This window comes from Colossoma macropomum, unplaced genomic scaffold (assembly GCF_904425465.1).
Source record: "Colossoma macropomum unplaced genomic scaffold, Colossoma_macropomum, whole genome shotgun sequence".
Classification (NCBI taxonomy): Eukaryota; Metazoa; Chordata; class Actinopteri; order Characiformes; family Serrasalmidae; genus Colossoma; species Colossoma macropomum.
Window position 1 is genome coordinate 19,408,249 of NW_023494797.1, and position 15,743 is coordinate 19,423,991.

The window sequence follows — 15,743 nt, forward strand, 5'->3', positions numbered from 1 at the left end:
AGATTCTGTTCTTACCTAAGAACAAATCCCTCATAAGAGAACACTGGTGAATTCAGAATCTTTGTGAGAACTCCATAAGTTCTAGGAAAAGTCTTTCTTACACTCTTAAAAAATGGTTTCTTTCAGCGACGCCATAAAAGAGCCACTTTGTATATACTAAAAGACCATTTTCGTAAATGGGATGGGTTTGTTTGAAGAACGTTTTTGTGAGTTGGGACTGTGCCTTCAATTTATAGTGGTAGTATGGGGGGAGACTGTGATTTAGGGAGGGGAGAGAACTCTGAGAACTTGGGCTGAAGTTCTAGGCAGCCTCTCAGAGAGGACTTGGGATGGTGGGAATTGCAAAATCATTGGGGAAATGGAAGGTAGAGATGGGAAAATATAGGACTTTAGATTGGAAGGAGGACAAGTTTCAGGCATGTTCCTCCCCCAAATCTCAGTTATCTTATAACTCCATTTAAAGCTTAATAAAGCCTTAACATGATATAAAGTGTTCAATTATTTTTTTTTGCAGAATCTTTACATCACATGGAGGTTCTTTAAGCTTCAAAACACATGCTCATGCATTCTATTTATATAAATAGTTCTCTAAACAGCCACATGTTGAAAATATCTTTAGAGAAACCAAAAATCAAAAAAAGTTATTCAAAGTTTTTGGCACTTTAAAGTTTATTGTATGTACAGAGTCTTTATACAATTTATATTTGATATTAAACACATCTCAAATACTAAAATGGTTCTTTAAGGAACCATCCATTGAAATGTTCTTTTTTTTAAGTGTACACATTAAGTAGCATAGTAAGAGAGGTGGCATTGACAGACTAATAATGATCATAGAGTATAAAAGATCTATTTCCTTCTGTATTATTTTCCCTTAAGCTGCAGCTATGTTAGCAGTTTCATCCGACCACATCTTGTGTGCTGCCCACACACATCTTAAAGATGTACTAGGTGATACATGGATCACATTCATGGCAGATATAGCTGGATCTCCGTGACGTTTGTCATGAAAAAGGCATGGGCATCAAAGAGGGGCCTATGAAGATGTTTGGATTGAGTGAGTGAATCGGTATGGGGCAGATGCTATGCATACCTTCCTGTCCTGCCTTCCCAACAGCCAAAGGATTCATTTACACATAGAGTAGCTGATTTCATGCTGCTCTGGCCTTTGGAGATGTGCCCCGAGTGGAAATCGGAACATTTTTGTTGTTCAAAACCCCATAGGTTTTCAAAATAACACTTTCGCAGCTTATAAGATGGATACAAAATTCTCTGAGTACCAATTTCGCGGGACTTTGTCGGTGTTGAAAGATCATTTTTCTGCCTGTCTCCTATTCAAGGGTTGGAGAGAGTCTTTCCACTACGAATCTTTCTGAAGAAGAGTTCAGAGGTAATGCCCCCATGAATAGCTTCTCTGGAAGTTCTGTGGAAGGAAAACTTTAAAGAAGTAGCAATTCGTTCTCAGACGCTTCATTCTTCACTATCTTTTCAAATCTGCAGAACATCAAAGTATGAATCAATGTCTTACAATGTAACAGTGTGAAAAGAAAGTAAAAGTCTTGAAATATTTCGGTAACGCTTTCTATGAATGTCACTATTGTAAGCATCTATAAACACATTCATAACATGTTATAATGCATTCATAAGGCATTATAAACATAGCTATAAATATGTATAAAAATGCATTACACGTTATAGCCATGTTTATTATGCATTATGAATTGTTAACATAATACATTATAAGTACGGATCGTAATAAATTATAAGAGCTCATAAGTTGTATTTGTCCGCTCTAAGTAAAGTGAAGCGTACTGTACTAAAGCCTCCTCCAGTGTTCAGAGTGAGGCTTCAAGTTGAAGTATTTACTGAAGGATTTACTGAAACACTAAAACATTCACAGTAAAGCACATTGCAGGCTTCAAATGTCAGAGTTTAAACTAGAGCTGCCATCAGTGTTTTACCCAATGTGGGAAAGGTAATGTACACCACCGTTAGCTTGGTATTTGTCTTTACTTTACGCTCTCCAAGCTGGGACTGACTTCTTTGGCACTGACATTATAACATGTTATTAACACTATTTATAATGCATTATATTAAGAATTCATAATGTATAATAAACATGGCTATAAAGTGTAATTCAGTGTAATTCTTTTTATAAATACTTATAACCATGTTTATAATGCCTAATGAATACATTATAACATGTTATAAATGTGTTTATAGATGCTTACAAATGTGACATTCATAAAAGTGTTACCAATATTTCTTTGTGAGAAAGCGTGTTCCTCAAAGTTCAAACTAGAGTCTATAGTCACACATAAGCCTTTCGTTTGTGTATGTTACACATTGGCCAAGTTTAAAAATTTGTAAAAAAAAATCCCAAATCTAAAATATCAATATTGTCATCAGTCAGTTTCAGACAATACTCATTCAACCAGGAAGTAATGCTAGCTAGACACTTTATGAGTGATTCAAGACTCTACAGATGTTCTAGTAAAACTGCTAACTATGTGTACCATCTACACAGCTGTGGAAAATGATATTAATGTGGCAGCACGTACAGCAAGAACAGCAGCGGGCCAAATATAGACCCCTGTGGTACACCATAGAGCATGTTATGCAGCTTGAAAACACATTCCCTAAGGCTGAGAGTAAACTGGCCAACTATTAAATATGTACATAATCAATTTATGCCTTCACCGGCAATTCCAATCTAATTTTCCATGCACTTTACAAGTATGTTGTGGTCTACAGTTGCACTTACGTTAAGAAGAAAAAGAACTTTCTCTGAAGTCAACTTTTTCAAATAGTATTTCTGGTGTACATCATATTCACTGTTTTCAGCCGTTTCTTATACAGTATACTTCAATAACAGGCTGGTGCTGATGTGCAGGAGAGACAGGGAGGCTGAGTGTTTCTTTATGGGTGAATCGATATGAAGGTAGAACTCCACCAACTCACCGCCCCTCATTTAACTTGAGGAGGTGCTGCTTCCCTTTGCAAAGCCTTTGGCCACAATATTCCAACTTTTCCTGGTAATATCCCACTGTAAAGTCATAATTCTATGATATCATCATTGAAATATTGAGTTTCTTCTCATATCTTATGATTTTATTCTAAAACATACAATTTTTCCCTAAATATTGCGACTTTTTCTCCAAAATAGTATGACTTTATTCTTGAAGTCTACTATTTTTATATTATTAGTGGCCCTGAAAACATCATCGTCCAGAACAGCACGAAAAAAATGGGAAAGATAAATAAAGCTGAGATCAGTGAGCGCTTTCATTACAGATTATGATGTCGGTAAGTTTACCGTTGCACTAACATTTTACTGCGACCTTAAAACATGAAAAATAAGCACAGGGTTGCTTGATAGTCAACAATACTCAACCTTGCCAGATTTATATTGTGCAAGCTGGGCAGCACCACAGTAACCCCTGCTGAATAAAGATTAGGATTAAATTCTAATGGTTTTTGCCTCCTAATGGTTACCATTAGAGACTAGTTTCCAAGTGAAGAATTAGAAATGTATCTGGAATCAGTCACTAGATCACCTGTTATACCATTAGGATCCTTTACATTTTCAACCCATCAAGAAAAGTCAAAATGCATTAAAAACCTCCAAGAACCAACAGAAACCCTTAATGGTTTCTATGTTTGTCATTAGGGACGTTAACCTTATTATCCATTATTACACATTAATTTAAATAACGGTTGCTATGGAGCAGATTGTGTAGTACTGCTGAAAACACTGCTGATTGCTACCATTATGATTCATTCAGACAAGTTCAAGTCGGATCACAAAACCATGAGAACTAACTCTATACAAACCAGAAGCTATATATTCACACATATTTGTTTTTTTAAATGCCAAAATTACGTAAATATGTAGAAACAATATTAATTTGGTATTAGTAACATCTTTACAAATACTTATGTATTTTCCCCATTTAATCATATCCACCAATGAGAGAAGCCATTTTGCAGACATATCGGCTAATGAACGATAAGCGGGCGTTCCTGATGTGGATGATGTTTCATTGCAGTTCGACGCGATTGAGTTTTAAAGGCTATTTCCAATGCTTTAACTCTTTCAACTTCTTGAGACCACCAGTGGTCCCAAAACGCACTTCGTCATATTCTTCATAACTTTCATATTTCATAAGCTACATTTAAAAGGTGGGGGTTGTATGAGAGCTGTAACTGTCTTCTTTCCAGTCAAATAGATGGGTGATGTCATTTTAAACCCTTATAATAAAACAAGCTGAACTCACAATTTTTTTTTTTTTTTCTACTGAAAGTCAGTCATGAAAATTCAGATGGACAAATCAAAATATACCCTGGAGAATAAGAGGCAGTCTAAAACCTGTGGAGAACTGGTAATATGGGATCAATAGAGCAGGTGGAGGAGTTTTACCAGTAGATAATATGACTAAGACCTGAATCCTTCACCTTCCTAAAAGCATGGACAGGCAAAGGTTCCAGTAAAGCAAGTTCTGCACATTTCAAACCTGATGCTTGAAAAATACAGGAGAAAACTAACGTTTAGTAGACTGTAGGGAATAATATCCTCCTGATTGCTTTGAAAAATGTAATCACCTCTCCCTGCTTGAGTCTTCGTTGTGTATATGAATGCTCATGATGCAGAGTTAATTTGCTGTTCCTCCACATTCCTTCAGCCCTACAGTGGTTCTTATTCACTGTGGAGTCACTCAAACCTGACCTGTCCTCCTTAGTCATCTAGACTAGAGATGCTGTCCTGAAAGTGAACAGACCTAAACATTTATACTGAGCAAACGGAGGCCCTCGGTTTCAGTGGAGCAATTTATATTTGATATTAAACAAGTCTCTTGGTTTTGTTGGTTTGGTGACCTTTGTGCGGCCCCTGACCACTATCAGTGTAAACCTAATGATCAGCGGTATGGCATTTTCTGTCGGCAAAATGTCACTTTCAGCTTATTGTATGACAGATAAAGCGCAGTGATGGAATTCACCATTTTTTAACCTTAGCGTTGAGCAACATTCATCAAGTCTCCAAGGAAATATATCCACTTCCCAAAAAGAAAAGTAATACTTTTCTGCCTGCAGTCTATTGAGAACCCAGCCTCTCCAAGATGAATTCATCAGGAGAACATATCAACACTCCCTCGGGAGCGTCCACCCGCTGATTACTCCCCATGTCTTTTGGTGAATTGAACATAATTGCTGATTAATTCATTGTGAAAACACCACAGGTTTAGATTTAAGCACAAAAAAAATCATGCTTCATCCTAGTGTTGGTGCATTGACACCATTTGGATAAAGAGTACAAAGAGTAAAGGCCCGATGGCCCTGGTCCTACACACGAGCATGGAGATTACAATGCTTAATTATGGCCTAATTAGGCATAGCTTTTCTCTTCCAAAGCTATAGGAACCAAAGACTCAAGCTAATGTCAATAATTGCACCGCACAGATAAATTACATAAGATTAATAATATGTAATTACAGAGGAAAGATTGGAGCGGCAGTGTGTCAAAAGCGGAAATTAAATGCTTCATGGTGGTGGGTGGCGGTGGTGGTTGGGTGGTGGGGGGGGGGCTGTCCATGTTTATATCGTCCTAACTCAATGTCAGGGAGAGATGCCTCCTCCCCCAACTCACTCTGTCTGTCTGTGATGTGAAGGTTTAGCCAAAATTAAATTAACAGGATTTTTCCCAAATGTAGTTGATCAACCAAGACATGTTTGGTTTCTGAAGTTTGCCTCTATAGTTCTGCATTGGAGTTAACAGCTAAGTACATACATACATACATACATACATACATACACCATCTAAACCGCTTATCCTTCTGGGTCATGGTGAACAGCTAAGTAATGCTTATTTATCTTATACAACACCAAATGATAGATAGATAGATAGATAGATATATAGATAGATAGATAGATAGATAGATAGATAGATAGGTAAGTAGGTAGGTAGGTAAGTAGATAGGTAGGTAGTCTGTTGGAGATTACTGAACAACTCAATGCAGCTTTGAGTGTAGAATGACTGAGGCATGCAGTTAGCACCATGCTAACCCTGTGTCTAGAACCTTCAAATACTTAATAACTATGTTAGCTTGTTAAGTATTAGCCTGTTAAGTCTAAACATTCATGCTGATATAGTATTCAAAGTGTTTCAGTTGTGGGTGCTGACATTTTAGGCAGCACTAATGCGATGTGTACAGTAACATCATATAACAATAATTTTAAAAAATTCTCACAATTTGAAATGTTTCACATTTTACATAAAAACATGTCATAATCTGCTATAATGTGGCAAGAGATAACAAAATATATACAAAACATACTCATTAAACTGCTGTTGCTCACTCTGGTTCTTGACCAACGGCCAGAAAATAAGCTTAGCGGTCACATTTATAAAATATACTCCTTTAAACCTTTATTTCAATGAGTTCATATTGGATTTGGTTTGATATTAAACAAGAATCTGGAACCTTTGTTCAGTCCGACAACTTAGACTGCGTTTATTATTCTCATGTTTTCATAATAAAATTGCCCCATCTATCTGTTCCCAGCCATAAAACATCACCAATAAGAGCAGCAGGCAGAGTGTGTACGACACTGGGCTGTAGTCTCATGCGCAGGTGTATCTAACCCTCGTCCTCTGCGCGACTCTGAGGAATAAATGAGCTGTGTCTGAGCTCAACTCCCCACACCAGCTCAGCGCTCTCACAAAGCCCCAATCACAGGCTTACAGCGCCGGCCAAACCACACCAGCTCCGGCACGCAAACTCACTGGCGCACTTGTTGAGCAGCCACTGGTTAAATCCTGTTCTCCGGGGAGTTGGCGCTATCTCGAACAGCAGGAGTGATCAAAGTGGAGTTTCTGAGCACGCTTTTGGCTGAGGAACTGTGATAATGAGACGAGAAAACATGCAACTGCCAGATTTCTCGCCAGGACCTGCTGCCTGACCCGCTGCAACTCCGCGCCGCCGTTTAGGAGATGCTCCTAATTACATCGCCTGGGGCCGGGTAGACTGCGACCCCCCTGTGATCATTAAAAAGGCCGTTTCTGACCCGCTAGCCCATACGTTACACGGCAGGGCAGCACTAGTAGAGGAGAAGCCATTGAGGTCAACGGGAAAAAAAAGAAGCCTGGCAGCAGAGATAGATTGATTTAATATTAAAGATGTATTAGTAATGAGAGGCCTCAGGGACAAACCGCACTTCTACAGGATTCAAGCCTAGGGAGCTAACAGCGATACAGGGAAAGTGGCATGCTGATGCTAAAAAGTTGAATAGAGTTGCTACTTTCTTCTCCGCAGTTTGAATCAGGATTCATGGAAATTGTGTTATGTGCTTAGAGAAAAGTCACGGTTCACCTGCGTCTAAAAACATGCCAACATGTGAAGAGTCGAAGAAACATTGTGATCTCATTTGAAGTGTCCAAATGTCCTGTGAAGAGTAGTCCCTTAGTCATGTAATGACCTCCAATGGTTAGCCTATTTTACAACTGGTTATCTACACTGATCAGGCATAACATTATGAGCATTATTTGTAGTTCTACAGTTACAGACTGTAGTCCATCTGTTTCTCTGCATACTTTGTTAGCCCTGTGCTTCGGTGGTCAGGACCCCCATGGACCCTCACAGAGCAGGTACTATTTGGGTGGTGGATCATTCTCAGACACAGCATATCTATTAGACACATTAGTATCTATTAGACAGTCCTACCTTGTCGCTCCACCTTGTAGATGTAAAGACAGAGACGATAGCTCATCTGCTGCTGCACAGTTTGTGTTGGTCATCCTCTAGTCCTTCATCAGTGGTCACAGGACGCTGCCCACAGGACGCTGTTGGCTGGATATTTTTGCTTGGTGGACTATTCTCAGTCCAGCAGTGACACTGAGGTGTTTAAAAACTCCAGCAGCACTGCTGTGTCTGATCCACTCAGACCAGCACAACACACACTAACACACCACCACCACGTCAGTGTTACTGCAGTGCTGAGAATGATCCACCACCCAAATAGTATCTGCTCTGTTAGGGTCCATGGGGGTCCTGACCACTGAAGAACAGGGTAAAAGGGGGCTAACAAAGTATGCAGAGAAACAGATGGACTACAGTCTGTAACTGTAGAACTACAAAGTGCACCTATATAGTAAGTGGAGCTGATAAAATGGACAATGAGTGTAGAAACAAGGAGGTGGTCATAATGTTATGCCTGATCAGTGTATAGCTCACCCACTTTGCAATGCCATTGTTGTGGGTATATCTCTGAGACATCCTGGCTCAAAGATGGTTTTAATTACAAAAGGTAGAGGCAGTTGCCCATCAAGTAGGGGGGCTTTGGGTCATTTAGACAAAGGGAAGGTGTGGTTTATATGGTTTGACTATTTAAGTCCATCCTATTATAAGCTTGTGTTACTGTGTAACAAAAAAATCTCTTATTTTGAAATAAAAGTCACACTGATGACATCACTTGACTTCCTTTTACCTGTTTTCTGAGGATCTATGAAGAAAAGCCCATGGTGAGTCCACTGTGTCTTTCAGTTATCAGAGATTTTCTCATTTAGCTCATGATTTCATATGAAGCTTTTAGCTGAAGTCACTGGTGTCACTGAGGTAACTGTGAAAAAATAGAATACAAATGGATTAAAATTCCATATTTTAGTGGATATTCCATGATCGACCACATGTGGTTTGATGTTCTGTAGCAGCCATTCTGTAAAATGCATTGTTCATTAAAAATGTCTCTGGTGTTCCTTTATTATGTGGAACACCAATGAGGATGACTCCTATGGAGAGATAGAAAAGTGGACGTTTCTGTAGAATGACCCTAGTATGATAAAAAAAAATACAGACATAAAACGAAAACATTAAAGAAACTTTAAAGAAAGTGTATCAGCTGAGCAGCTTCAGAAACCGCAGGTATGAGGAGTGAGATGAGGAGCGCCGAAGGCTTTGAAGTCGCTGAAGGGAGGCACTCTAATTGCACTTTTGCCTCCATAACAAACAGGTAACAGGGTCATTCATCATTAGTGCTAAAGGAGTTATTTTCCTCGACTTATCAGCGCGGGGCGCAGCTGCGTGATGATAAGAGCGGAGCGCTGATTTGGATAAATCTCAGCAGCCGCAAACTCGCGTGGAAATGAAAGGCTGTCACGAAACACCTTTGAGCGATGGCTCGTCTCATAATGCCTAAATCTCGTGCTCAATAGAGCCGACATAATATTGGCCCATTACTTCAAACTACGCACCTCTTTACTTTCCCATTCAAAGGCCTGATTTACATGCATATGAAACAGCCGTTTGACATTGGCGACACGCAGGGCGCGTGGTAAAGCAAAGTGAGACTTGCCGGGCCTGGGCTAACTTCCTAAAAGAAAGAGAGCGGGGAAAGGAAAGAGAGGGAACACTGATAAATTTCTCCCATTTCGCCCTGCGTGTGCGAGACCGGTGCAGAAAGGTGCTTCATCACACGGGAAAGGCTCTCTCCATTCTGCCTTCAGCACTCCTCACCTTAATACATTGCAGAAATGGCGCTAATAATGTTTTGAAGTATGTTTGGTTTGGGGAAATGGTTTCATACATCAGCTTGATGGGGAAGTTTCAGAGCCGACGCTCGCTTTAAAGGAGTTTTATGGTAAACATTATCTATAGACGGGGCATCCGGTGGAAAAAAATGGCCACTGTCAAGCCTGCTGTCTTAATTGTTCATAATCATCGGTTTCACCCAATTGTGGCTCGGTGCGCCTTCCATCAATCCTGTTTGGGTCTCTCTCAGAAAATATGCTCAGCTCTTCCTCAGTCTCGCTGTGGAGCCAGCAAATCCATCAGGCTTGTTTGCACTGGGCTCTCAAGGCCCGTCCTCGTGCATTTATATCTATATCTATGTTTCTAAACTTGTATCTGTCTTTTTAGTGAGTTGCAGTGACCAGTGGTGATAACAAAGGGCAGTGAGTGATTCAGTATGCATTACTTCATTGAATTTTCAGTCCATACCACACTGTGCTCATGAATAGACACGGGAATATTTTATTATGGTTTGGATTTAATAAAAGTGTAGCAGGAGATACGACACTGTAAAAATATGCACCTTTAAACTTAAAGCAGAAACCAGTTTAATGTGAAATGTTGAGTTTACTGCACTTCAGTTAATAATTTAACAAAAGTGAAACAAATTATTCTTCTGTTAACATTACAAGTTTCATGAATTTCAAATTAACCAGGTTACTTTAGTTTTTAATCTTAAAAGCTGCAGAATTTTAATAATGTAAAACAAAAGAATCAATATTTTTGCAATTATTTGACCAAAAAATGATAATAAAGGAAGTTATTATATATAATTGTAATTCACTCTGTAATTAACTATGTAACACATTTGTAATTACATTTTAATAGTGCATCAAATTGAAAGTAATAACTGAGTAAGGTAAAAACAATTAGCTAAGATGCTGATACGATAACAATGACGACAACAACGGTCAATGTTATTATTTGATCTATTATTCAGATTACTAAATGTCCGTTCTTAAAAATTAAGGTTCCTGAATTGTTCTTGGACCTACAGTTCTAAGAAAATCTTAAACTGCACTACACAAAAAGATGGTTCTTAGAAGGTTCTTTAGTAAAGACATTAATTCTATATACAGCCTTATTTTTTGGGAAAACAATTCCTCTATTGTTACAAGCTTGACATTATAACAACAGCAGAACCCTTTTTGGTGCTATATAGAACCATTTCCAAAAATGCTCCTTAAAGAACCATATACAAGACATTCTCCATCGATCTAAAGAACCACTTCGTCATGCAGAGAACCATTTAACCATGCAAATGGTTCCTTGATTGTTCATTATTTTACCTAGAATCAATTCTTTAATAAAGAACCATTGAAGAACCAGTTTTTTAAGAGTGTGGTAAAGAACAGGGGTGTCCAAATCTTCTCTGTTAAGGGGCCAAAGTGCACTGCTTGACCAAAACAATACACAAATAAAGATCGTATGTTCCTATTCAGTTTTACAAACATATTTTATGACATTAAACAATATTTTGTCACTAAAATATTTCAAAAATGCAAATGAATTTATAGCAAATGTAAAATCTTTAGAATGGTAACTTTTCAGGGGAACCAAAAACATTTTTGGAGTGGACGTTAATGTAACAATTTTTTATTATTATTATTATTTTTTTTTTTTTAACATTAGTGCATTAATCATTAAATTTTAGCACAACATAAAAAGTAACTGGAGCTATCAAACTTTGCAAAAAATCCAGAGAAGCAAGGTTTTTCTGAGTCAGTGGTGCCAGATTTAGAATAAATATATGTTTGTTTTGTCAAGTGAGAGCTGCAGTTAGGGTAAGTTTTTAGTGGCCAAATCAAACATCTTCCCTGAGTTGCAGCCCTGATAAAGAATATTTACATCACAAACCTTAAAAACATGTTCTTTACACTCGTACATCTCATTTAAACACCCAACCATCCATTAAAAGGTTTCTAGGAAACCGAGTGTGGTTCTTTTATGGCTTTGCTTTAAAGAGCCCCTTTTGGTGCCATTATTTTTGAGAGCATGGTGCTGGTGGAGCACGACTGGAGTCAAACAGATGCTGGCATTAATTCAGACTCAAGTACATGTGTGTGTGACAGAGACAGAGAGTGAAAGAGAGAATAAAAAACCTCCAGGAGAACTTCTTGTCAGGAGTTTTGTAGCTCATAACCCTGAGGGCTACAACGTCCCATGATTCTTCTGCTTCAGCTCCCCAGCTTCCTTTGGCATTATCTCTTTATTGCCTCTTTCTCCCTCAGCTAAAAATGCACCGTTGGCGTTGATTAAGGTGCGGCAAGAACCTGCTTATGTGTTTTAAATTATCTGTGTCTTAGCGCTTGGGGGACAGACGTTCGGAGCCTCGAGAGCGCATTATTCCTGAGATAGGAATTCTTTCAGGATCACAGCTTTGCATCTTATTTGGTGGCTAAGCCCGTAGACATGCTCCGGGCTTTCCAGTTCATAATTAATGGATTGATTAATGTCTAACGTCTGACGGCGATGAAGTTTAGAGTGAGATTAGTGATGAGGCGGAAGGATTTGCTGTGTGTTGTTCAGTGCCGGGTGCTCCAGTCTTGAAAACAGATGAGATGAAAAATTATGATGATCGTGAATGTTTGACATGCGGGGATAAAAGAGCACTCCAGAGTTTTCCAGCCTAATCTCCACCAGCCACATCTGTAGCGGATGGTTGATTAATGCAGATGATCATTTCAACAGGTTCCTCTGTTCTTCACAGTTGATGCTGATGGTGCTGAAGCGATTGACTTCTAGTTGAAGTGGAATTAGATTATAATAACACGGAATAATTTTCTGGTGTCCGTGGTGATCAGGTGGAGCCGGTGAATACTCCAGACACACCACCATGCTGGTGAGGAATGAAATTGTAGTTTTCGTCTGGAAAATTATTTGCATCCCTGAATGAACTAATAATACATTTCACTGAAAATATATATATATATATATATATATATATTTTTATGTATATATATATGTGTGTGTGTGTGTGTGTGTTTCACATAAACGTTCAGACTGTAACAACTACACACGCTGCAGATTCATACTGGATTAAAATCGCTCCACAATTATTACAGTCAGACTGTAAAACTACACACACTGCAGATTCATACTGGATTAAAATCGCTCCACAATTATTACTGTAGACTGTAAAACTACACACACTGCAGATTCATACTGGATTAAAATCGCTCCACAATTTTTACTGTAGACTGTAAAACTACACACACTGCAGATTCATACTGGATTAAAATCACTCCACAATTATTACCGTCAGACTGTAAAACTACACACACTGCAGATTCATACTGGATTAAAATCGCTCCACAATTATTATTGTCAGACTGTAAAACTACACACACTGCAGATTCATACTGGATTAAAATCACTCCACAATTATTACTGTCAGACTGTAAAACTACACACACTGCAGATTCATACTGGATTAAAATCACTCCACAATTATTACTGTCAGACTGTAAAACTACACACACTGCAGATTCATACTGGATTAAAATCACTCCACAATTATTACCGTCAGACTGTAAAACTACACACACTGCAGATTCATACTGGATTAAAATCACTCCACAATTATTACCGTCAGACTGTAAAACTACACACACTGCAGATTCATACTGGATTAAAATCGCTCCACAATTATTACAGTCAGACTGTAAACTACACACACTGCAGATTCATACTGGATTAAAATCACGCCATAATTTTTAGTGATCAGTAAACTCTAATGACAAAAGCTCATGTCTTGCATCACCATGTTGTCCTGCAGTCTCTCTCCTGAGGTTGCAGCCCACATCGACTGAACAGAAGATCACTGAACTTCTCCGAACGTCCAACAGCAGACAGGACGAAAGGTCACAAGCACAACCAGGACACCGGCTGCATGTAAAAACAGTGTGAACAGGGTGCAAAGAGGATGCCTTTACCTACCCGAGGCCTGTTTTCCACTCTGTGCCTCTGTTTTCATGTTTCCCCATCCACTGTCCTCTTATCACTTCCTTTTCACTCCTGTTAAAGCCTCAGACTTCTCTCGTCTGCGCTCCAGACAAAATTAATGAAATTAATCCCGCTTAAAACCCTTCAAACGGCGACAAATCACACACAAACTAATGCAGCAGTGCAGTCAAATGATCAGCTTTTGACTTCAGTTAGTTTGTTTGGCATTCAACCAATTTTTACAGAGAGCGAGAAAAGGCCAGCGTTTCTTTAATGTTTCTTGCCAGAAGCTAAATAGCAGCGAAAATTCATTTACGGAGCCGAAACTCTCAGTTGGAACGTGGCTGCAATTAGATTGGTTAAATTAGCCTGCTCTGTCACACCTGATCCCTGGCATGGTTAGGGCATTTTTATAATTTCTAATGTAGGCTTATTGCACTGTAAATAATAAAAAAGGCTTTATTACAAAAAAAAATTGAAAATGGGGATTTGCTTCTATTTTTCTTTCTTCTTTTTTTTTTTTCTTTTATAAAATATCTGATATGAAGGGCGACTTCTGTACTTTCTAAACTTCTAAGAAAGGACATTGCCCTTCAACCAATTATATCGCTTCTTAATGATGATTCACAACTACAGCTCAATGAGAAACAACATAAAAATGTTTGCTGGATTGACTGCAGCAAAAAACATAGATAAAAAAAAGATAGCTGGATGCCCCCTCATGCATTGCATAGTAGGAAGTGCTTATTTTATTTTTATGATATAGTTATGATGGAGCTCTCTACTGCTAGAATACCCAGATGTAAAGGCTTTAACCTTCCAAATATGGGAATATTTGGCTGGTAACATTAGTGAACTACTTCATGCATAAGTAGTGTTTGAAAATGGTAAATTAGGGACACAGAGTAGCCATACTGTAATGCATGCTAGGACAGCACAGCACATTTATGTCTTTATGTCACTCTGTTAACACCAGAACTGTTTTGTTTTTTGTTGTTTTTTGTTTTTTTTAATGTGTTGGTAAGGGTATGTAAGCATAGATGTATGTGTACCTATATACAACCCCATTTCCAAAAAAGTTGGGATGCTGTGCAGAATGTAAATAAAAACACAAGGCAATGATATGCAAATCATTTAAACCATATATTTAAATGAAAATACTACAGAGACAACATACCAGGTGTTGAAACTGAGTAATTTTATTGTTTTTTTGAAAAATATGCCCATTTTGAATTTAATGCCAACTGTTTACAGCTGTGCTTCATCACCTCTTCTTTTAACAACACTCTGTAAGCGTTTGGGAACTGAGGAGACACTGCTGTAGTTGAAATTGGCATGTTTTCTGTTCTTGTTTGATACAGAATTTCAGCTGCTCATCAGTTCAGGGGCTCATTTATCGTATTTTTCATTTCATAATGCGCCAAATGTTTTCAGTGGTGACAGGTCTGGACTGCAGGCAGGCCAGTTTAGCACCCAGACTCTTTTAATACGGAGCAATGCTGCTGTAATACATGCAGAATGTGGTTTGACATTGTCTTGCTGAAATAATCAAGGCCTTCCCTGAAAAAGACGTCATCTGGATGGCAGCATATGTTGCCAAAACATGTATATGTCGTTCAGCATTAGTGGTGCCTTCACAGGTGTGCAGGTCACCCATGCCATGTGCAACAATGCCCCCCTATACCATCATGAATACTGGCTTTTGAACTGTGCACTGATAACAAGACATTTCTCCAGATTCTGGATTCAGAGTGGTGAACCCCCCTTCATCTTTACTTCCGAAAGCCTCTCTGAGATGTTCTTTTATGCCCAATCATGTTAATGATCTTTTACCAATTAACCTCCAGGTGTTTTTTTTTAACATTACAAACTTTACCAGCCTTTTGTTGCTCTGTCCCAACTTTTTTAAAACATGTTGCTGGCAAATCAAATTCAAAATTGGCATATATTTAATCTCAGTTTCAACATTTGATTTGTTTTCTTTGCACTATTTTCAATTAAGCATAGGTTGTAAATGATTTGTATATCATTGCCTTTTGTTTTTTGTTTATATTTTCCACAGCGTCCCAACCTTTCTGGAAATGGCGTTGTATATGGATGTATATACTAAGCTATCTTTGATTTATGGTGTTTATCTTTTGTTTCTGTGTTAGTTTTGTTGTGTCGGATTTCCAGCTGAGGGTTGGTGGGTGGGGGGTTTGGGAGTTTGGGAGTTCAGGAGTTCAGGGAGGGGGGGGG